Below are 24,266 nucleotides of genomic sequence, written 5' to 3' on the forward strand. Positions count from 1 at the left end.
TTCACTACTTTCGCGAATTACTGCATGATGAGGAATATAATATCCGAAGTTCGGACGTGTTACTTCAGTTAAATGTCCTAATTGCTGATACTCATTAAGAAATTCAGAATAGTCATTTTTCATTCCAGACTTATCCAGTTTTCTTTCCAAATTCAAGAAACGCCTTTTAGCAACAAAATAAGAGTCTCCTAAAGCCTCACTTGGGACTTCACGCAGAGGAATTTTTACACAAAACCTTCCATCATTCAAGCGGACAGTGTTTTCTACGAAATGACTTTCACAATACTGTTTCTCATTAGAAAGCTTAAGGGTTTTATTTGAAAAGGTAGGAATATCTTCAACTTCCCAGAATTTAGTCAGAGTGTCCTTAATCTCCTGAGAAAAGTTAGAATGAGTGGTAATAGGAGTAGATCTCACACCGGTCGGGCCAGACACGAGCCAACCTAGTTTAGATTTTTGCAGTGTAGGTTTATTTTTTCCTAATTTAATTTGTTTAGAATCGACAATTTCCCAGTAAACATCAGCACCTAGCAGTATGTCTATTTCAGAGGGTATATAGTAGGTAGGATCTGCTAGGTTTATAGATTTAGGAAAATTAAAATCTGAAGAGTCAATAAAGGAATTAGGCAATGTGCCAGTAATCTGAGGCACAACAAGACATTTTACATTAGTCTGGAATAAGTTAATCCGCGATTTAAGTTTTATGTTACACATTTTATTAGTATTAGTCACCTTGTTATTTATACCAGCAATTGATATGTTTGTATTGGAACAAGACAAATTCATTCTTCTCTGCAATCTTTCAGTAATGAATGAAGACTGACTTCCATTGTCTAAGAGAGCTTTAACCGTATAATTCTCAGAAGATTGACTGTCAATTATATTCACTTGAGCAGTGCATAGCAGGATCTGCCCAGGTGTTGCCACAGAGTGTGACACAGGATTGAACAAAGCAATAGTTGAAGTTGCCTGGGAAGAACTTGCTTCTTGAGGAGGTGATACTGCAGAAGTCTTGTCAACAGATGAATTTGCCTTGTCAGTGTTAGACTGTGATCTATGTAGCAATAAATTATGCTTTTTATTGCAGAATTTGCAAGAGTTATGTTTGCAGTGAGTGGAGAAATGACCAGGACGCAGACAATTGTGACAAAGCTTATGCTTGGAAACTTCATTAAATCTAGCATCTACAGACATATTCTTAAACTTTTCACATTTGTATAGTAAATGATCTTGTGAACATACAACACATTTTTTATTATCATTTATGTCAGAAGAAACAAGTGACTTGGTTTGTTTAATATCTTTAGAATAATATTGTTTGTCAGATTTATTAGTATTAGTAGTGTACTGCACGGTTTCTAAAACGTCAGCACGGTCTCTTAAAAAGGTATAGAATTCCTCAATTGTCGGAGCAGTGGCAATAGTATTCCTATGTTCCTCCCACTTGCGACTTGTGGTGCCATCTAGTTTTGATGCCATGATATATACAAGTAAAATATCCCAGCGGGATTCAGGATCATTTAAAGAAGACAGGGCTCTAATATTTTTAGAGTAATAATCTATCATGTAACGCAAAGATTTGTAATTTTCTTTAGTTATATTGTCGAAATTCAAAATAGCCTTTAGATGGTTATTAGTTATTATCCTTTTATTATCGAAGCGTTCAGTCAGTATGGACCACGCTAATTTATAGTTGGTAGCCGTGAAATCAATAGACTTGATAACATTAGACGCTCCTGACACTAATGAAGAACGAAGGTAATGAAACTTATTTATTTCAGAAATACTGTCATTATTGTTAATTAATGAATCAAAAGTGTCTCTGAATTCCATCCACTTCAAGTAGTCTCCATCAAAGGTAGGCAACTGAATGGTAGGCAATTTAATATTGTGACTATAGTGGCTATCCTGTTTATTACTTTGAGAGTTAGCTAAAGAATTATAGTTAGTATTTCCAGTAGGGCTAAGATCTTCGATTAACAATTGAGCTTTAGCAATATTAGAACAAAAGTCACTTTCTATCAAGTCATGTTCTTCCAACTGTGTAGGATCTAATTCTTCAATTTTAGTTTTTAATTCATCAAACTGTGTGAACAATTCTTTGAATTTTGTTAGTTTTATCTCGGTTTCAAGTATAATTTGTTTAGGAATGCTATCAGTTTCTATCAGTTTAACAGATTTTAAGTATTTATCAAATAAAGTTATTCTAGCCTTTATTGAACCCCGCTGCCGAATAAGAGCTTTTAATTCAGCAGACATAGTAGAAGCTTATAAGAACTGAACAGGCCGTCAAGAAATAAGCTATTCCAGTATTAGACACGGTATGTAAAGTAAAAGAAAGCAAAGCCAAACCGTGCTAGTCGCGCACAGGCAACGACTACGAACTTCAGTCAGCGACGCACGCGAGCAAAGAGGTCACACAGCACAAGATGCAGCAAGCATTTGCTGTAGCAAGCAAATAGAGATATCTAGCAGTAGCAGCGCATTCCACAGGAACCCAAGAAGCAGGTGTACACAGCGAATCTGGAAAATGCCAGGGTGCGTCCTTAAGCGAGGTGCAAGTAGAAGAGGTTCAAAGTAGGGGGTTAAACTTTCGTTACATAGATTAAGTAGGTTGAGGCATTTCAATTAGAGGTTATCTGACTCCAAAGTTAATAGAACTAAGATTGGGCGTACTTCCCTATGGCCAAACCGCGTCACTCACTACCACATTCCGTTATGAGCATGATAACGGCTGAGTCCGGTATGGTCATCACGCCACGGCCGCCGCCGCCACGCCGCGAAGTCTTGAATTTCGGCCGCGATCACGTCGGGGTCACCAATGTTTACAATGCCTCAAAGATAGGGTTTCAGTCAAAGCGTAATAATCTTCTTAGAATCTTTTAATCATAGTAAAAGTAATTAGTTAGAGTAAACAATAAATTAAAATACAATTTTTGCCTTCATGACATTTTCCAAGTGTCAGTTTTAAAACAAAAGTGCAGAACAAAAAAACAAAGAAGAAAAAAGTAAAAAAAAGGTTTCATTTTCTGTCCATGAAGTTTTGACGTTTAACACCCTTAAATAAAAAGTTCTTGTTAGAAATACGCCTTATTCATTTTACATACGTATCTCATACATGTAAACAACTATCTACATAAGATACGTAGTCATCGCCCGACGTGACACAAAGGTCAAAATACCGAGTGATACAGAAATAGACGTCTTCGCGTCGCCTCCATTAAACTTTAAAACAAAGTCTCACACCGAAGCTTTCACAGTAATTGTCATCATAAATAAAAACAATCTAGTCAAAGCTTTCACACTAATTATTGTCAACAGAAATACTCGTACATCAACCATTAAATTCCTAATCAATAATGCAATTTCCTAGTGCATCCAATGCATAATACAGTTTCTGTCACCCACAATGTTGGCAATAATAGTAGAATTATGAGCGAGACGGTTAAAACGGATATCAGTAAAAGCATTAACGAGACTCACGTGCATATTCATGCGTATTTATTGGCACATAGAAATAGAACTGTGATTTGAATTCAGAATATGATTTTAACGTTGTATTCCGCTGATTGGCAGAGCTGAAATGTTTAATGAACTATCACCATTCTAAATGATTTCGTTTTTAACTCTAATAGAAACTGTGTGATTGTAAACTTACTGAAATGCTTAGTGATTTGATCACGTATAGGAATATAAATAGAAGCACGTTTGCCAACTTTACCCTCTCCCATCCAAGCACAAGTCGATCTAACTTTATTGACAGAAGCACAAACTAATTCTAACGACGTTGCACCGCACCAATCCAAATGATTAAAACCAACATAATCACTGTGACCCCAACAAAATTGACGGTACTTAAATAAAATAGGGTTGTTACAACGCTACAAATACAACAAAGCTTTGCGGTAACCTCTGAACAAGTACATTAATCACGCGTTTCAGTGTTAACGTCGCGCCTAAAACGCAATGGGTACAACACAAACACATTGGTGTTGTTGGGCCAACATTTGTCCCAGCATTGCAGGTGGCAGTTCTAAATGAGTTTCACACCACATCCCGTATGGCCCGCGCTAACAGGCTGCGGTCAAATGTTCTGCGTTCAACATTGTTAATCTTATGTGCAATTGTAACGCAACAGTGCTGTTTCTGGAAAATATTTATAGAATTTTTGTTTGTTGTTTAAGATTACCTTATCGATCATCATCATCCTCCGAGTCTTTTTTGACCCCAACTATGTCGGGGTCGGCTTATCGATCATACAAAAAAAAATCAAAACCAAAATGTTTAAAAAGGGAGGAAGACATTTCCCCCAGTGATATTACATCGTAAACACAATTCATGATCCTTGATAAACAATGGAACAGAACACGACCTACTTTCCACCAGGAATGACAATTAAAACCTTAGTTGTCTTTGTGGTTTCCATCGATTATTTTCTTTTGTATTTGCCCTGCATAATTGCTTTGTAATACTGGTATCATAGACTTAATTTCCGACTCGTATATAATTAATTTAAAATAAAATGAGTTAAACATGCTGCGTGTGTTTCTTTGATAAGAAGGAAAAAGGAAATGAAATGTTCTTTAACAGCATTAGCAGTAAAATATAAGGTTAATTTAGTATTCGTTTAATTAACGAGCACTGAAAGAAGTTAATATTTGCTGAATAAATGAACCTCTTTAGTTTTACGGTTAGGTAAATTCATTAATGTTTTTTGTTTTTCAAAAGAATGCAGACAAATTAAGTTATGCTTGTGTGCTTAACGTGCCCAAAAACAAGTGATATAAAACGTTACACAATTGACTGCTTCTCTGAAGGTGAGAAAGAAAATACTTTTCTGAAATGCCAACACCTACAGAGGAAGGTAACTTTGCGAAGCCTACAAATAGGGTAGTCGACCTAATTTTGGTCATACCTACTGTATCGATTGACGCGAGAGCATTTTTAGGGCTGCTCTTTCATAGAGCCAGCGATGTGTACCTAATCAGATTCATAAAGATTTGTTGTGTAAGATGTGGTCTGCGAAAAAAAAAGACAAAACAACATCGAAAATTCCTCGTTTTGATTTCTTTTACACTTGATGCAATTAATTTAGTCAAGAAGGTTGGTAAATCTAAACTTTATTATGCATAGGCTCTTGAAGTAATGCAAAGCAAAGTACATACTTAAATAATTACTTCTAAAAATTTTAGAGTTCTGTAATAAAAAAGGACGATTAAGAAAATGCGATGTCTTAACCTATACTTATACATAATCTGTCTCCTTAAAGTCATGTTTCCAGGATCCGGCAAACAGCTTATCTCGATTTCATTAAGACCCTTTGGCCCGGTTTAAAGATAAAAATAAATAAGCTTACGAAGCCAAGTAGCTAATGGCTAAAATATTTTGTAAGGAGCTGCATCATCATTTAGGTAAGATGACATAAAAAACCCTTGTTATATCACGATAAACTTAAACTGATAATATAATAATTGTGGATAGTTTAACAAAGGACAATGCTTTAAAAAAACCCAAGCCCGGCGCAAAAGAAAAGTAACTCAAATTATAGGTAATAATAAAATGTAATGAAATTCTGCATAGGTGCATCATCGAAAGCAATGGTTATACCATTGTGTAAAATTGCTTTTTCATTGATATAATAAATAATGTAAATTATACCAAGCAGCCTGGGTACGACCTAAACCTTCCTCGTGGTCTACTCTGGCTATTATTGAAAACCACATGACAATCAAGTACAGCAGTGTTTGAGCTTTTAGCGAAAATGGACAGACACGGTGGATAACTTTGTTCTAATGTAGTGATTGGTCGAAAGGCTTCTTCTAGTTTATTTCGCGGAAGACTAATGCCCGTTTTCACCAACGAATACCTAAATTTAGGGAGCATTTACGGAACACTTAATAAGAATTTCATTTTCACCAAAGCCTAGGTGTCAATTTTAACCTAAAAATTTCACTTAAACTTGGGAGCCCGATTGATGCCTGCTTTAAACAACTCCTATCATTATCATTACAGAATACAAACATATTTTGAACCGTTTATGGCGATGGATAGTGAAATGTACCTTTATATGTTATGTAACACCAAAAATACCATGTTTAAAAAGCAAAAAAAAAATGAAACGTAAACTTTTAGAAAGTTTAGAAGCTGTGGAGGTTGTGGATATGTAAAATAATAATCATTAGAAGACCACGTACCTATCTTACGTGAAAGAGCAGATGTCTGAGAAAAAAGTACGATGATCATGACTTTTTTATAAGATTATAAGTTATCACTTGCTATGAATGCACTTGCTAGGTCGTGATGTCGCTGAATTATTCAAAAATAGGAAGTCCTGCATGTCCATAAATATACAGATCATAACAGATGCAAATCTGGTAATCACTGATGTAGTTTCGCGGTGGCCGGCCAACTATAGGCCTATTCAGACCTAAGCGGTATTCGCTACCGTCTACGGCAGAGAAAACCCTGTGGGTATGCGGTAATATGACTGTTCAGACCTAAGCGGTATTCGCTACCACCTGCTACAGAGAAAGCCCAGTGGGTATGCGTTAATATTACTGTTGATGTTCGGGATGCATGCCGCTGCTGCCGCGCGGTATGTACTTCTACCCACAGCGGCAGTGGATATCGCTCAGGTCGCTCTAGCCGCGGTATAGTTATCGGCACGGATATTGAGCCCTGAAATTCACCTGCGCAGAAGCCATTTATTGGTTTATTGCCTTGTGTACAGTGCGCAAAGCGATCCCCACTCTTCCGCCGAGAGCTCAATATCCGTGCCGGTAACTATATTTGATACTAAATACCTGAGCGAAACCGGCGCGGTATCTACCTCTACCCACAGCGGCAGCGAATATCGCTCAGGTTTGAATAGGCCTTAAATACCAAAACTGCAGTAGATACCAATGATTCGAAAATGGTGAATATGGAGCAGCCTATCTCCTAGGTGATAGGGGATACCCTCTGGAGGTAAGAAGTAGGCTAACATTGAACATAATAAATTATGTAAATTAAAACAAAGATAGTAAACAAATATTTTAATATTAGTCCTCATATGATGTACCAAACATTATCATCATCCTCCTGCACCAATTCAATTTGAGGTGGGCTGGGCGCAGCATGTTTTTACACGTCTTTCCAATTTCTCGCACCACCTGAATCTAAATAAATATATAATTTTAACCCCATACTTAAATCCATCAACTCATGGAGAACAAAAATACAATGAAGCCGACAGTAAAACAAGGAACACAGTTGTACGGCAATATCTTAATACACTATATTATTATACACAGATATTATTCACATTTACCTGTAAAGGGTTCCTGTCGCATTAAAACTATTTGTGACTGGATCCAAGCTTTGTTTTTGGCTTCGTTCGTGGTTCCATCCGTTTTTTGTTTAATATTGTGTCTCTATGAGACGTCAGCAATTTCACTAGCTTGTCTTTTTCTTCTGCAAGAAAGGTTTATCCTCGTTTTCTCTTCTCTGCCAAAATAAACTTATCTATTCAACAATAATAAACCCAAAATTAACCTCACTCTATGTACACATACACATCAGTCAATTTGACAAACGCGCGAATGACATAGGTAAAAATTCACCTATAGAAAACCTCTTTACTGTTTTATTGCATAAAACATAGCGTAATGTAGTTTAACGCGGTGTCCTGCGTGAGCGACGAACGCGACGCGACGCGACGCGACACGACGCGACGTAATGCGACGCGATGCTATACGCGACAGATGTCCTACGTGATTTTGGTCATTACTTCTCAAATCATGGAGAAGTTGTGTTACAATTTTGCTTGAAAGTTCATATTTAAAGTACAGACAGCAACAATCTTCCAACTTGTTTGTACTAATAAACGATTTCTTTAATATTTATGTTTTTTTTGTCCCACAACAATCAACGCTTCTGAATAGTTCGCGGTGTCGCGTCTGGTCGCCCTCAAAACAAGTACGCGTTACGTCGCGTCTCGCCGCAGACTGTCACATAGGCCGCATGTAGGGAATTCCTTTGAGTTGATCGCGTTCGTCGCGTTCGCAGCGTCGCGTCGCGTCGCGTTCGTCGCTCACGCAGGACACCGCGTAAGTTAAATTAAAATAACATCACAAGAAAAAAAACTCACAGGCTTTAGTAATATATACTCGATAGACGTTTATTTCTTAAGAAGTACAGAAAAATCATTTTATCGATAAAATATCGACTTTGCATTATCGTTTGTAGAACTAGTAATCTGTCACTTACTTAAGGGATCCATGTACAAGTGTGGTGAAAATGAATTTAGGTAGGTGTCAAATTGGGAGGGATCCTTACTAAAAGTAGCATTTAGATAGGGAAACGGTAAGAGGTTGTTGGTGAAAACGGGCATAAGTCTCAGGTTACATAGACCCGTGCCTTCACAGTCGACCGGTTAATACGGGCTAATCATATAACCTAGTTAGCAGCGGGATTTCACACTAAATTGGAGTTCTTTGTATTTTGTGTTTGCCGGCTTTTTGTATCTAGTTTGTAGTTAAGTTCAGTCTTACACCAAAACTAAAATTATTTTAGGTACTTAAATAATTTATATAAAAAGTATTCAATAAATAGATTTATGTAAAAAATACTATCTGTGTGAACACAACAGAAAACCACTACACAGTATTAAATAAAAGCAAAGTTTTTTTAATACACCCGGCTGAAACGGTTTTTTATTAAAATTACTAACCATTACCCAATATTATAATTATTAGCCAAGAACCAATTTGTAAATCAGGTTATATTATATTAACTACTTACCGATACACAGCATATACACCACATAGTAAGTACTTCCATATGTGATGCTAATACGCCTAATATACCGCTGGGGATTATGTCCATCCTATTACCGCGTATTACGTATATGACTGCCTAATCGACCTATTTTGAAACTGAATTAATATTAACATTAACCAAAAATACGGAAGAGTAAATAAAACTCGTGTGAGTGGCTTATTAACGTACCTATTGAGCCAATTAAACAAACATGTTATTACGCTCGACATAATAATTTTGAAAGATACTTACTAAATCTGCTTAATTAGATACTTTTTGTGGGCAATACCATTTTCTTTTCAATCGATGTTATTATGAACATGAAAGAATCTTTGAACTTTCAATACTTTTGTTGTGTCAAATATCAGTCAAGGAAAATAGGTACCTTCGTATTAACTAAACATCCCCGCAGCAATCACAAACCAACGTCCAATTGATTGTCCAAGAAGGCAAGGTTGTTTACAATCCACAAACTCAAACACCATCCTAAATTCCCTTTACGAATTACTGGGGTAAATTCCTCGGCAAGCCTACCTTGAGCATAACTTATGTTCAGCTTGAACATACAAGGGGTGGCCAGTAGGTACACATACCTACTGTTGCGCACCCACAGTTAGTCCGAAAAGTTTGATTACAATGTTATTGATGGCAAAGAGAAGGACAAGGAAATAAAAGGTAGATTTTGTGCGCCAATTTAGGAAGTACCATATCAAACTAGCAAAAAATATTTGCAGACATATTTAGTTATCTAGTTCCCTGTAAAAAAATTTCAATACCTTAACGAACTAAGTAAACTGTCTATTGCAATTAGCATACTGTATTTTATAATTAGTCTGAAATAACAAAATACTGAACTGAAATAACTACCTAAATGGGAATAACCTCAACCTCATAGATAATTGCTAATTTGGCTTAAACATAGCGAATAGTTTTATTACCACTTTTCTAGCATTTTATTTATGACACATTTCTTCATTTTATCCAGATGTTTAAAATTCAATAAAATTACTTATTTCTCAGAAATCGCAATTTTCTAGCATTTCAGTTACACAAATATTAAAACGATAAATGTTCATAAATTTTGATGAGCTGGTTGCATCAAAATGTTAACTTAATGATAACATTCGATTGAATCAGTAATCGGTTCGTAGAACAGTTTTAAGTGAACTTATCGATTTTTGTTCATTATGTACACTGTAAATTTTAAATTCAAAGGCGTAAAAGGTTTATTTACATAGATATTTACAATACGTATAAAAAATATCATAATAAAACAAAAAAAAGCACTGTAGGTAACTAAAACGCGTCAAAAAATTCATCCCCATCGCTGTCAATGTAATGTCAATTTCAAAGTAAATGATTCTGTACTGCAAAGTTCAAGTTCGTTTTTAACAACAACTTGTTTACATAATTGAGTCATTATTTACTCAGTGCTGTGGTTAAATAAGGCACTACATATTCAACCTTCACGTTCGGTCAATCAAGCGAAATTACCATTTATGTAGGGACGTTCGTGCTGTCAGCATGTAAGTAGAAAAGCGTGTTTTCGCTATGAAATGAGAAAGGCGAGTAACCCAGATGGCGGCGCTGAGCTAAGGGTGAGTCCTGAGAGTGGGAATTAACGCGACGCGATACGAAGCAATCCAAAGCGAATACTGCGCCTCGTCACGATTTTCAAGCCAGTTCTGCATTACCTATATGTGTAAATAGTGCTCCTACGAAATCTTTCTCTCTGGTCGTCTCGGATTGCCGTCCCATCGGGCTATGAGAGCGAAGGAATAGGAAGCACACCTGTGTCTGCGGAAATGCTCGTGGAGCTGATTAAACTCCTTAGTGAGAACAACCGCCGAGACCTATGATCGGTCTCGACGCCATTATTACCGCGCCACATCACGTCAGATAATAATTTAAAAGAAATCGACTGTTTGTTGTTTTCGCGTAATGTCGCGCCGCTACGCGTTCGCATCGCATCCCTCACAATTTCACAAAGGACGCAGCATAAAGCTGTGAAGGCCCGTGCTATACAATTTGTGGTGAGAATATGTGGTTAGCAAAGTCGGGAGTACGTCGTCGTTTTGTGACGGGCGGCGTGTGTCGCCCTGATAACAATGGCGCGGCCTGCAACAGAATAGACGAGACCGCACTAATTGAAATTAATTTTCATGAACTCGATAACGTATCACATCACTATTCTTGGAACAACGAAACTGCGTTTGCTAGCGAGTATTCAATTACTCATGGTTTTGTTACATAATAATTCATTTCAGTAATAAATTGTAAACTGAGATTAGGTACAGTTCGAAACACGGATTTATGTTCAACAAGACTATTAATATCAAATACGTAAGCAATAAACTGAAACTGCTAATAAATCTATAAACATCGCCTTTAATTTCAAGGACTTTACTCAAATACTAATTAACTAAGAATAATTTCGCGAAAATACGACTCATCACGGACAAAACGATAGTAATGAGAATCATACATTAAGTAACTTGATTTGAAAAGAAAAATATATTAATCTCCTGTGTATTGTCACAAACTATACTCGTAAACTATTACGAGTATAGTTTGTGACAATACACAGGAAATACTAATTTCTAGGAATTACGTATGCAGCTAGTTTTCACCTTTATATTATTTTTTCTTGGGCTCTAAAATAGAAAATTAGATTGTTTTTTGTACTTTGGGGCGCAGGTATAGAATGTCATTTTTAATCTCATTTATTACCGCCTAGCTTCTTTTAGAAATTGGGGTCTTCTATTTTTAGTCCGTCCTCTTGTTGTAGTGTATCTTTTGTCTCAATGTTTTACACAAAAATAATTTATCATTGAGATGTGGCTTACAATGTCATAATCCACAGAGCAAAGACTTTTTCACATGAAGAAGGAACACGATATACTATGTAAGTATATCTTTTTTTCGTAAATGATACAGGTCATCTAACCCAAGAATTCCAAAAAGGTCCTATACAGATAAAAAAATACTGGCCGTAAACAAACGACATACTAGAATAGAGTTATACGAAGTAGACCTATTTACATACACTGCAGTCTCCGTGCGGTTGGGCCAAGAATAGCTCGCCACGTGTGTGCGGCCGTTCCGTATGGTTTGGACTGAGTTATGGACGCCATCAACACGTATTGTGGCAGAGAGAATACCATGGACAAGGAACGACATGAGAATTTCAAATTTTGGAATGCATTCTCGGTACACTTTTTTGTGACCAGCCGAAACAAATTGTCCATAGACTAGAAATTGTGACTACCTTTTTAATGTGTCAATTGACGAAATTAATTCAACATTAAATCCATTGGTTTATTAATCTGACCACAATTACACCTCATAAACACAGAATTAAATATTAACCCAATTACCGAACGTTCCACAAATTATTTAGTAACCAATAATTGTTTTAGGGGAATAATTAATCTCGTACTACGATTGCTGTTGATTAAAGCTGAGTGTAGTGTATATGATGTATTTCGTACTAATAAAATTGAACCACAAAGATCAATCAACCGGGATCAAGTTATAATTTGATAGTTAATAGCATTGAGCACGTTAATTCGATAATGCATGTTGTTCTAAATGGTCTGGAAAGCTTATACATACGTATATAGACTACTATATAAACAAAGATTTACGGTCTAATATACCTTATATTGCAGAGATTCAAACGATCTCAGATCACTTACATGCTCCACATAACTCAATATTGCTTTGTAACCAACTTCTACAAAGTGCCTTCGTTTTCAGAAGTCTTGTTTCTTCGAAATATCTAGACCAACACAAGTAATGTGATGCTCAAATCCCTTGCGCTGGGATTTCAGAGAATCTGTATGAAGCAGTATAATCCCCGACAAGTGTAAAATAATATTTTATATTAATACTTTTTCATGTAAGTAATCACTTAATATCTATATGACAAACAAAAGAATTGTTACTGCGACGGCGACGCTAATTGAACAACCAATCTGCCAGTGGCAGTTTATAGCATTGCTATTCATAAGCTTCATACATACTCTACACAAGTACATAATGCGATGTATCCTCAACAGAACTCATCCGCTATATACAATGACGATGATAGGTAGCTGACAAGTTGATAACAAGAGCTCAAAGATCAGAACTCAGTACCTACTATACTCAAGTGCTCAACCTCTATGTATGTTCAAATCGTTCGTCGTCAAGCCGTGACAGATGTGATCTATTTGATAAATATCTGGAGGCTCTGTTGATGGGTTGCTTATTTGATAGAAGGAATGTCATAACATGTTGCTATAAATCACTCATGTTTTCGAGAGGTTTTTGTACAGTGACGTCTGTTGTGGTATGTCGTTCGAATTGTTGGTATGTTCACACTCGCTTTATGTCTTAATATGCCGTGGTCAGCGACGAAAATTGAGTATTTGAGTTAGTGCTGTACTATCATTGTTACTAATTAAACAATTGTTGTTCAACGTTTAGCTCTTAAAATAACTTCTAACGGAACATATTCCCCACAATGTGAATAGTTGGTACAATTATCTCTTTACGCTACTGAACATAGACTGCTACGTATATAATCCACCTAATAAACTATAATAGGGATAATAATATCAGCTGGTTACCGTGCTACTGAATGGCGAATCATCATTCAATTTACTCATCTCATTTAGCCATTGTAAGGCCATTGATAGAGGTCAGTGATCTCTCTCGTTTACCACAAAGCTATTCATAATGACACATATGGCTAGCGGACACATGTGTTTTACAAAAAATACAGTTGTAAAAGGAAGAGAACATCTATTCGTATATGGACGAAACTCCTATGCATAAAACGATAACTAGGTAATAACAAGCGCGAAATCAATAACGGCGCCACTCGCTTTTTTAATAAAATTCATCATCCCGCCATATATGAATCTGTACGATCATAAATCCGCAAACGTGACGAGATGAATTTGCAAAATGAAATATTTCATGCAAGAAATTTGACTGAGCAACATTAATTCCGTAGCGAAAGCACCCAAAGCAGTTTCTTGACATCCCTAACATAATCGAGGCTGCCTTCATTATGGAGTTTAATCCACATTCCGAGGCACTAATTAAATTCCTTCAAACTGTTGAGTAAATCTTTTCAATTTAAAACTACTAGACAAAGTTGTTACGAGTGGCGTGCGATGCGTGTTAACTGTTCAGTGCTGAAACTCGCTGTGGAGCTATAACTTTTTATTATCGTTTTGCTAATTCACACGTTTTATTGTTAAAGTCCGGATATAATCATAACAAAAGAGATCGTTTCAACGCAAGAGGTTAATAGCTGCCATCTGTTAGACTTAACACCCGAAAAAGCTGGCTTAGCAATTATTATTTTTAACCGAAACTCACGATGAAATATTCCCCTTGACATTTGCTTTGATAGTTAGCATATGATTTGCCGAAGCTCGTGCTCATATTAAATTCAAAGATCCAATAACATGAAAGTGGACGATTGCAGCGTAACTATTTTCCAATTGCATTTTAAATGGGTTTCCATAAAATATGGAGAAGCAGTGGCTAGGCACGTCGCTAATATGTTTGTAAATATTGACCCTCTTTAGAATGTAGACGAACAGAACAAAGACTTAGATTACAAACTTGTGTGGACTTAGATCGCTATATTGTTCCCTCATAGCGCTGTAAATACGGGCTAGAATATTGGGTGTCGTCGTTTCAATTTTAATGTAGGCATTTAAGGGTTTACTTATAATATTTCATATACTATATAGGTCATTTTCTTCAGTTTTCTGTGTTTACTTACCTACTGGTACAAATCAAACCATGTTAATATATTAATATTAAAACGTCTACTTAAGTTTCGAAAGCCATAATCGTCAACAGGTTAAGTTATCAAAATAAAAGCAACCTTCAACGGACAGTAATGTAATGTGTTATGTAATCCATTCTATGACAACACCAATACCATATCGAAAGCTGTCAACACTGATAAATGAAAATATCACGCGGAAGATTTAAGGCGCTACCTCGGAATTCAACCATTTTTTTAAGTTAATTTTAATTTAAGAATACTTATTTGAATAATTAACTTTTTTTATATGTGTTTGTTGACTATATTACCTAGATTAATCCGAAGACAAAAACATAAAACAAGTAACTTTTCTCGATAGAAAAAAAATCAGAACTTACCTCTAAAAATAACATTTTATGAATTCTATGTCGTAGTCATGTACTTTCTGTCACATTAAAATAATGAAGAATGTAGATAATATCTTATTAAACATTAATTAGAAAACAGTTTTTAAAGAAACATAAAATTGAATTTTTAATAAATTTTTATTTAGTATGGCGCTTACGTTATTTTTTTTCGAGCAGTTGCATGTTTCCTCTCTCTATCTATTTACGTTGCTATCGCATAGTTCTATCCCTCTCATCCATTTACCCAGTTCGCCCGTGAACATCGCAACGAGGTATCGTCTTAAGAAAATTTTAACTTTGCCTACCTATACCTATGTGGCCTATGTGTACCTATATGTCGGTACCTGAAAAAGACATTAAATTCCCCGATAACATCTTTTATTTGTATTTACAGAAGATTTACGAAGCGTGTTACCAAAATTGCTTCTAACAAAAATAAATTTCAGATTTTTCAGAACAAAATGTGCCATTTAGGGTTTAAAAAGTATTCATTCAGTGAAAGATTTTTATAACGACCGCAGATTTTTATAAGGACACTCGTAATCATATAATCAGCTGGGTTTAGCTATTCGTGTTTTGTTCACAACGTTATGTTTGAGTCTTAAGATATGAAGCGCATAAGTCCAGAGTTTGTGCCGCAGAACAAAACCCTGTCAGAAAAACCAAACACCGAATATCTGACGCAAATAATACGGATAATTGATTACTTCTAAGAATATCGCCGACGGGAATTCAGGTGAAATAAATATTTTGATCTCGGCCGCCAAAAATTGCCATGTAAAGACGTGACACAGCATACACACATACATCTCCTTATCTTTAAACTCAATAAGTTATTTCAGTTCGTGAAGTCACGTAGCCTGCCTCGTAGGTAAGATTCCTCTTCGCTTCTAACACAGGATTCTTTGCGGTTGTACCTCCTTCTAGTTGCCTACAACAGTTCTTTGTATTCCTCCACAAGATGCCCTACTTTGAAAGTACGCTCGTGGAAAACAGGAATTGTTATCAATTGATTGATCACGATACTCGTAAACAACAAAGTATGTTCTAGTTGTAAAAATAAAACAACATGAATTATGCCAAAATTACATAACGCTCCGTAAATTATTGTTCGCTGTTTAAGTACTAAAGTTTACAAATTAAGATTGTGATGAATATTCATTATGAAACAACGTCACAACATTTAATACCTAGCCCTGTTGATAAGCTTTTCAGATCTGTCGCAATGTAAAAAACTTTTACTATAGACACGACCAGAATTCCATTGCTCATTTATTGTAACGTCCTGAATCGCTTCAATTATATGCTTACTCTGACGTTTATTGGAGAATCACTGACTCCTAAGTCACAGGCACATGCCTAGTTTAGGAGCCAGAGTTTAATGTTTTACAAAACCTATAATTTATGCCTAGTCTTTACGGATGTTAATGTTGTGATGGCTTTTGGTGAAAATAAAGAATTTATTTATTTATTTATTATTATTTATTTATAGAATGATAGGTGCTGTACTGATATCTAACGAATCTATATTAAAAACAACGCAAGCGCACATAATAAAGCTTTTATCAAAAAAAAAGCACTTGACATATATTTTAGGTACCTAACGTGTTTTATGTGATTACGTAACATGACTTTGCATACAAAACGATATTACATGGCTTATCTGCCTCACTTTACTCCAATACTTTGTTGTATATTACCAAGTAATAGGTAACGTTATTAAGCACAGTTCACGCTCCTAAATTTTCAAAGACCGTGAAGCTACCTTATTAAAACGATACACGTTGCATACACGGCGAGGCAAATGATATTAAAATCAATTTACGCCTGTCTGCTCGGTGAATTCAAGTCGAATCGTAAATGCATGTATAATTACCTGCAGATAATCAAAATTATTGGTTGTTCAATGTAAATTTAACGAGGTTTGTTGTAACAAACGAATTTTTTATTTGATTAGCTATTGTTTGCCTTCAATATTCAATGGGCTGAATATTTGTTGATAAATTGTTCTCAGAAAGATTTTGACGGCTGCTCTCAAGAACTGATGCGATAAAGAGCCAGTCTAAACTCTTTGCTTGTCACGACCCCCGACCTCTGTTTCGACCGTTTTTTAGGGAACTCTTTAATTAAGCAACTCAAACGTGTATGAATAAAAAATAGAAGAAACTAATTAGTGTACGAGGTCCTTACTGCTACTTTGGTAACATTTTATGTAAGGTCGCAAAAATAGATTAGAATTCTAGGTGAATTCTATTCTAATTCCGTGCAGTTCACGAGTTATCAACGGATTATACCAAATATTGAATTTAACGCAATGATGATAAAGTACAATTTAAATATGGATAAAAACAATACTCTTTGACTTTTACGCAGTCAGTTTCAGGCAAAGGTAATTTAGACATTTCTTTTGAGTTTGAAATACTTTTAACAAAGAGTTTCTTCTTGGCAGATTCACGAACATCTTTAATGTCTTGTTTTGCTTGTTGCCTTTGTTTTGGTATCTAAAGCGAGTGCACGTAAATATACTTTTATCTTTTCGCGTGAATAACTTTGATTTGCTGGATTTGAATTACCTATGGAGTGGAAACAATTTTTAATTATTTCTGGTTGCACGATACTACTGTTTTGACTTTACTTTGTTTTTGGTTTTGTGATAAACGTGATAATATCTCTTTAAAATTTTCGAATAACTAAAGGTTCATTTAGATTTATGAATTAAGAGCTCTAAACTTGTTTTGCTTATTTTAAAAATACGACGTCATCATTTTGCTGCGACTTTAAAGCATCTATACCACTTTAGGCTTATTTTTCTTTTCTAATTTAAACCAATTCAAGTATTCGAATCCGTCATTTAGCCTTAATTAACCGTACCTCACTTAAAAAATGCTCGCTTTATCTGTCAACCATTCTATCCTCTTCAAAACTAGAGTAACGTCCAAAAATATTTAAAAGCCGCTTTAAATTCTGCATTAATAGTAAAGCAAAAAGTTTTAGAGAGGGGCGTGCCCTCTGCACGGCGAGAGTGCTTGGCGGCGGCCGATGACACTCGTCGAAGCCTCTCTACTCGGCTTGTGGTGCAATTGCTTCCGCTCAAATCATCTAGAAAAACACTTCACGTTTTTTTCCTCGTATCTTGTACCCAACTTTCCTTATGGGGTACTGCGTTTGCATTAATAATTAACTTGTATACCTACTTTTTTCATTATGCAAAAGTTCAATAAAGTTGGTGAAAATTTTAAATTAGTAATTATGTTTTGCACTGTTTTCTCTACCTTTCTGTACAGCAAAATCAGTTTTGGTTAACCACAATGTTAATTTACAACACAATACTATTACAACTTTTTACAATACAACAAAATTCGTTCGTGTAGCAAGCAGAAAATTCCCGGTCGTACCCCAAAACGAAAGCCTCACCACAATCGAATAGGTTCACATTTTCAGTCCTGCCTGAACCGCATTTAAATAAAACAAAATTCTTTCCTTTCGTTGGCAACGCTCCACTCATTTCCATTTTCTAGTAGGTTGAGTGAGAAACGTGGTCTGAAAAACATTTCTACCGTCGTGTTCATAATACGTGGCTGTACAATACCGGCCTAGATTCTGACAGGTTAGCAGACGTTGGTAGGGAATTTAGGGTACAAAATATAAAGCAAACTTTAGAGTACGAATGAGACAAAGCGCGTTATTGCGTTATAAAACATACAACGTCTAGTAAGCCGGTTACAGCAAAAATATTTTTCATCCCACCATCTCGGAAAGAGCAGTTTTACCCTTTGATATCTGAGCGCAAAAGCCGTTTTTATCCTCTAGAGCGGCAAAGTGATTTGAATTTAGAACATCTTGTGCAATACTCCATTTGTGACAATCTTGATAAGAATTTTCAAACAAATACGTATTAAACAAATAAAATACTGCTTAAAATAATTGGTCAATTAATTAAGTAATTTTTATTATTGTTTTTACTTACATCTTCAACCTCGTTTCATTTTTAAACTGAGTTTTCAAATAAATGAACTTTAATAGGTACTTCTTTTTAATTTGATACTCATATGTGCGCGCCATTTTGTTTTTTTCATTTAGTAATTTCCTCGATGAGGTGGGATGAAAAGTTACGTGTTGCACTCGAGTGCAAAGATTTTTCACCTTGTGCTCTTTTGATTCCCTCGCTATCGCTCAGGATTCTAATTATTGAAAAACTCGCTACGCTCGTGTTTCAATTTTAGAATCCTTCGCTTGCTCGGTCATCAAAATTGAGCCCGCGGTTAAAAATCAACTTTGCACTCTTGTATAACAAATAACTATTATTGTGCTCGTTTGTTGAAAGGCTGGCTTTGAGATGATACGATTATAACGCTTCCCACTTTTACAGCTGGCACATGGCAAATGAGAATGTTACATTACTTTTTGTATTATTTGTAAGTACACGTGTTGTTTATTTTGACACACATTTATACCTAGTCAATGGCTTATTCCTATTAGTTCATTTCTAGCTAACATTATAACATCAAGACAAATATTTCAATTACACAATTACATCCTAAGTAATTCCTGGTGTACCTAAATAAGTACATGTGGGTAAATTAAATCAAACAAACTATTATAAAAGTACATTACAAAACGTGATATGTTATGTAATGTTTATTCAATATTCAATGATGTGTGAATAATTTACAATTTTCATACCCAATGGTACATGGTATTTTTCATACGTTGAGATCAAATGAAAATCCTCCAAGAGCACGAATCTATTTCCGTCGCGGCATTTAACGTGTCACAACAAGTCTTTATTCCGCCTAACATTTTATTACGCGACTGTATGCTTGACGGCTGGGATCAGCTTTGAAATTCGGTAAAATATGACTTCAATGAATAAAACTTTGTTACCCCGCGTCATATCCAGAGCTTCTGTTATGACGTAATGTGAATGTGACACATGTCTGTACTGGAATGTGTTCGCATGTTATGAATGGATATTCGAAAGATATAAATAAGTATAAGGAAACAATGTGTGTAATCATTCGATCAATTTCATTGAATACTTGTAAGTGTGATAAAAAAGTAGTTATGTAAACCTTCAAAAGATTTGTAAATTGTACCACCTGTTCAGTTGGAGGTAGGTACATTTATTTTTAATGGTGTTTATTGTTAACTAGCTTTTCCTTAAGTGTCCAACCGCGTCCCGAGGATAATACTTCCCGCAGCCAAATGAAAGCCTATCTCAAGCTCTAGTCTAGACTATCTGTGTACCATATTTAATTTGTCTCGACTCAGTAGTTTCAGTGTGAAAGCGTGACATACAATGATAATTAATGATTTAATTCATTACACAAATTCACGATTCCACGTTCATCGAGCTCTACCACTAAACTAAAGCGATTTACAAAAAATATTCAAAGCAGAATACTTTGTACTCAGAAAACTGTATTGTTCTAACTCAACGCATTAACTTGACAGGCTGTCATCTTGTTATTTATATTGACGCCACAATAACGGTTTTCCTTGATATCAACTCGTTTTACGCCGTGAAGAGGGTTTGAAGGAGACGAGCCGTCGCTAAAACTTCTAAACGTGGATATAAGAAGGTAACACGACGGATATAACGTCATGTTGTTATAATATACTTGGTTACTTCTAGACTTCTATCTTGAGGAAGTTCGTTTACTTTTTTTTGTTATTTAACTGACTTCAAAAAGAGGAGATTCTCAGTTTGACCTGCATGTATGTCTGTATGTTTGTGCGCGATTATCTCAGGTTCAGCTGAACCGATTTTGATAATGTTTTCAGCATAGTATTAGGAATAGTAGATATAAAACTTTTTCTATGTACAGTTTAGCTTTACTTACAAATAATTACGAAATGTGATTGATGTGGGAGGTAACTCCAAAGCCATGCCATAAATTGACATAGGTACTGATTTAATGACAATCCAAAGTAAATAAATGAATAAAATAAACAAATAGGTAAATGTGCCAATGGAGTACAAATTATCTCCATAGTATTTTTATCGTCTAGTCGCGCGACAGTCATGAATGCGCTGAATTATGGTATCGACTTTGATACCAAAATGGAATCGTATTATTAGGCATCTATATTCAGAAATATTCAGTATCGGTCGGAGTTCCGAATTTCGTTTCCTTTAATGACAATAAGCTGGATTTATAACTTAGGAAAATAGGTCCAATGTTATGTAATAAAATCTAGTTATTGTTAGGTACTTAGAACATTTATTTGAATAGTTTTACAGTTAATCAAAATACTGTTTTCACGACCATGAAACATAAAATTATAATTTATCACCATGAATGATTCAATAGCATATCTAATTTATTATGAATTTAAGAAAATTATATAACTCGTTTTATGTAATACTATTTTACTTTAGGCAAGTTAACATACTCGCTCAATAAGCCACTAATTTACAAATAATTAGGTACAATTTGTGGTTCACGTGAACAAAGTTACTGAATAATACAGTTTTCATGCAATCTTTTTTATAGAAGTAGGTAAATCCTAATGGGAACGCCAGATAAAGGGTATGAAAAACAACATATCTACGTATAAAAAGATAAGAGAATTCCTTTTTTAAAAAGAAGGCCGGATTTTTCGCACCTGAAAAGTTAACGAACCTATTCCGCAAAGAATTCCTTTATCTACTTATATACCTAGATACGTATCTATAATCATATTACAACATATACATAGGTACCTACTACTATGACTTTAAGTATATGAGTACTTTAATTACATAACTCCATTAAATGAGATCATTCCTTTCGTTTTAAATTGTACCATTCAAAATCGAAACGCATATTGATTGGTTCCCTATAATAATGTAGATTACGATCACAACAGCAATTGGTTGACACGGAACAATTTTTTAGGCAATTATTTGGCAAAATAATGTTTATAAATAAAGCCGGCTAATGTTCCCATAGTCGGGCTGTTGGCAGCAAGCCAGACGAGTCCCATATGGGAAGGAGGTTTTATTCCTAAACCCTTCACTTTTGTTTCGACTTCAGTTTCATAAACTCGATTCTCGTAAATATAAGCCGGTGAAAGAAAACGTTAAAACTTATGTAGGTACTCGAGTGTCTGGAGTGTCTGGAGTGCTTTCTAATATAATCTAACAGTTATTTACAAAAGCTGAGGAAAACATTCATCATTATAATTATATAGCAAGTAAAGAATTAGTCATTATCAGTGATATCAATCGAGCTTTACATAGTGTTTACTTATCTATAACTTCAGGAAATAAAATCATAAAATTCTCCACATTGCATATGACCTGCATGTCAAACATAACAGCTAATTTCAAGTTAGAAATAAAGGAACAGAGGAAGATGAAACTACTATCGAATATTTTCAATAACGACGAAACGAATTCCAACTTTTGTGTACAATAAAGAATTTATTGTTTGAAATCAGTACTTCAAAGTTCAAGTTTCTATTTGCCGATATTTGAACGAGAACAAACAAAAGTAGGTAGGAATTGATAGCATCAGTTCCGGCATAGTTTATAGAATATTATTTGCGTGTGTATTTATCTGTAATGATAGTAGCAACAATAGCGTTTTATTTATAATAGCCCATATATAAAGTATTATTATAAACTAACTTACTACATTTCCCTCAGTCGCGTGATAGCCACTTGCGTTGTTTGCCTTGCCTCATCAATAAAGGCCTGAATACATGTATAGGCAACATCATTTACATAACTCATTATAAAGCAGCGTTCCGTCTGAATTCCTGATGCGAAGCACTAAATCCCGTTCAAGCCTAGCTTGGAATCGATCTCCACCTCAATAATTAAACCTCCGTGAACAATCAAATTGTCAAACAATAAACCGAGGCTCAGAGAACCTTGAGACTGAAGCATAAACAAATAATACCTACCATCCTTACAAACTTTGCATAAGACCTCGACTCCTTCTTTAATTTTAAACTTTATTATACCCTATTTATAAGACTAAAAGAAGTCTCAAGTTAAAAATAATTTAGGCCTACTTTTTCGCTCAATAGGATGACCGTCAAAAAACTGTTTGTGATTGTATGAATCCGCAGAATATGACACGAAAAGAATAGTTGTGCACATATTTGCGATAAGTACTTGCATATAGTAAGCAACTACATGCTAAACTTAATATAATCCAAAACAATAACTCATTCAATGAACTAGGCACTCTAAATAAAACTGTACCATAAACTCCCTTCCATTTGCATACATATATTTCCATTTAATTAAAAGCCGACAACAGTATATTTTATTTTAATATTCAACACTTTTTACAGGCATGCATACTAATTAATTGGGTGCTTTAATTTCCCGTACCTGCGTTATCAAGCCCCTTCAGTGTGTGTGAAAGTTTGTTAATTTGGTAATGGGTCAGGAAGCACTAAACATTTTTCCTCGACTATACCCGCACTTCAACACATAGGCATATTATATAAGCTATAGGCTTTGGTATTGGATAAAACGGCTGTAGGAAAAACTGGCGCAACTCGTACTACGTGGCGTTGATATAGTTTGCTCGCTACGAAAGCGTAGCAGCTTGCTACGCCCACTCATTGACAAGATTACGCTCGTTTGAGACGGCATCAGCAGATAAAAATAACTTCTGATAAAATCATTTAGTGCTGTCTTCAGTTAATTTATATATCCTTTAGTTATTTTAGAAGATAAATGACGCATTTCTGGTGATTCCTCACATACTTAAGAGTTTCATCTTATTTCATCCTTCATACTTTTCTTTTAAAACATAGGTACATAAACTCATGAGGATATCATAACAGCAGATTCCTTATTTCGAGAAGTTTCTTAATTGAGAATTCCACCTAATCCCGCATAGAGAATTCCCGTAGCAACACGACAGAAACCCACTTAAGGCATAACAATAAATCTCTATAGAGGCATAATACGTGCGTAGTTGCTAGTTTTCCCACCAAAAAGTAGAAATAAAGCGTTAAATCACCGAAGTCGTTAGCAGGACCAGCGTGTAAATGCTTTTTACTCTCACTAATAGTATTTTAATAGCCATAAAAGTAAATAAAAATAATCCGGACACGGCGGCGACAGTAATTATAAAATTCGGGAGCTCTATTACGAGTGATGAGAGTTATTCGTGGTAATTTGTTCGAATGGATCAAATTGTTTGGGCCTTGGCGTTTTGTTGTACAACTTTTATTGCTGGCTGAATGTAGGTATAATTTTTATATAGGCTATAACTGTCGGGAGTGATGTCTACGTTCACAGACATTTTAATGCAGAACATGAGATGTTACGGCAGAAA

General features: G+C 35.3%; 1 protein-coding gene and 1 long non-coding RNA gene across 3 annotated transcripts in view; both read right to left on the minus strand.

The window, feature by feature from the left end:
- The window catches only part of LOC135118768 (uncharacterized), a 71,549-nt gene that overhangs the window by 24,760 nt on the left and 22,523 nt on the right, over positions 1-24,266 (minus strand). The window lies entirely within an intron of this gene.
- Positions 7,022-7,651, minus strand: LOC135118507 (uncharacterized). Of its 2 annotated transcripts, none has more exons than XR_010277624.1 (2): positions 7,310-7,651; positions 7,022-7,151 (listed from the first exon to the last, which is right to left on the minus strand). It is a non-coding gene; the product is annotated as an uncharacterized LOC135118507 (long non-coding RNA). The 2 variants fall into 2 exon arrangements; XR_010277625.1 differs by having other exon boundaries at positions 7,022-7,157.

This window comes from Helicoverpa armigera, chromosome 2 (genome assembly GCF_030705265.1).
Source record: "Helicoverpa armigera isolate CAAS_96S chromosome 2, ASM3070526v1, whole genome shotgun sequence".
Lineage (NCBI taxonomy): Eukaryota > Metazoa > Arthropoda > Insecta > Lepidoptera > Noctuidae > Helicoverpa > Helicoverpa armigera.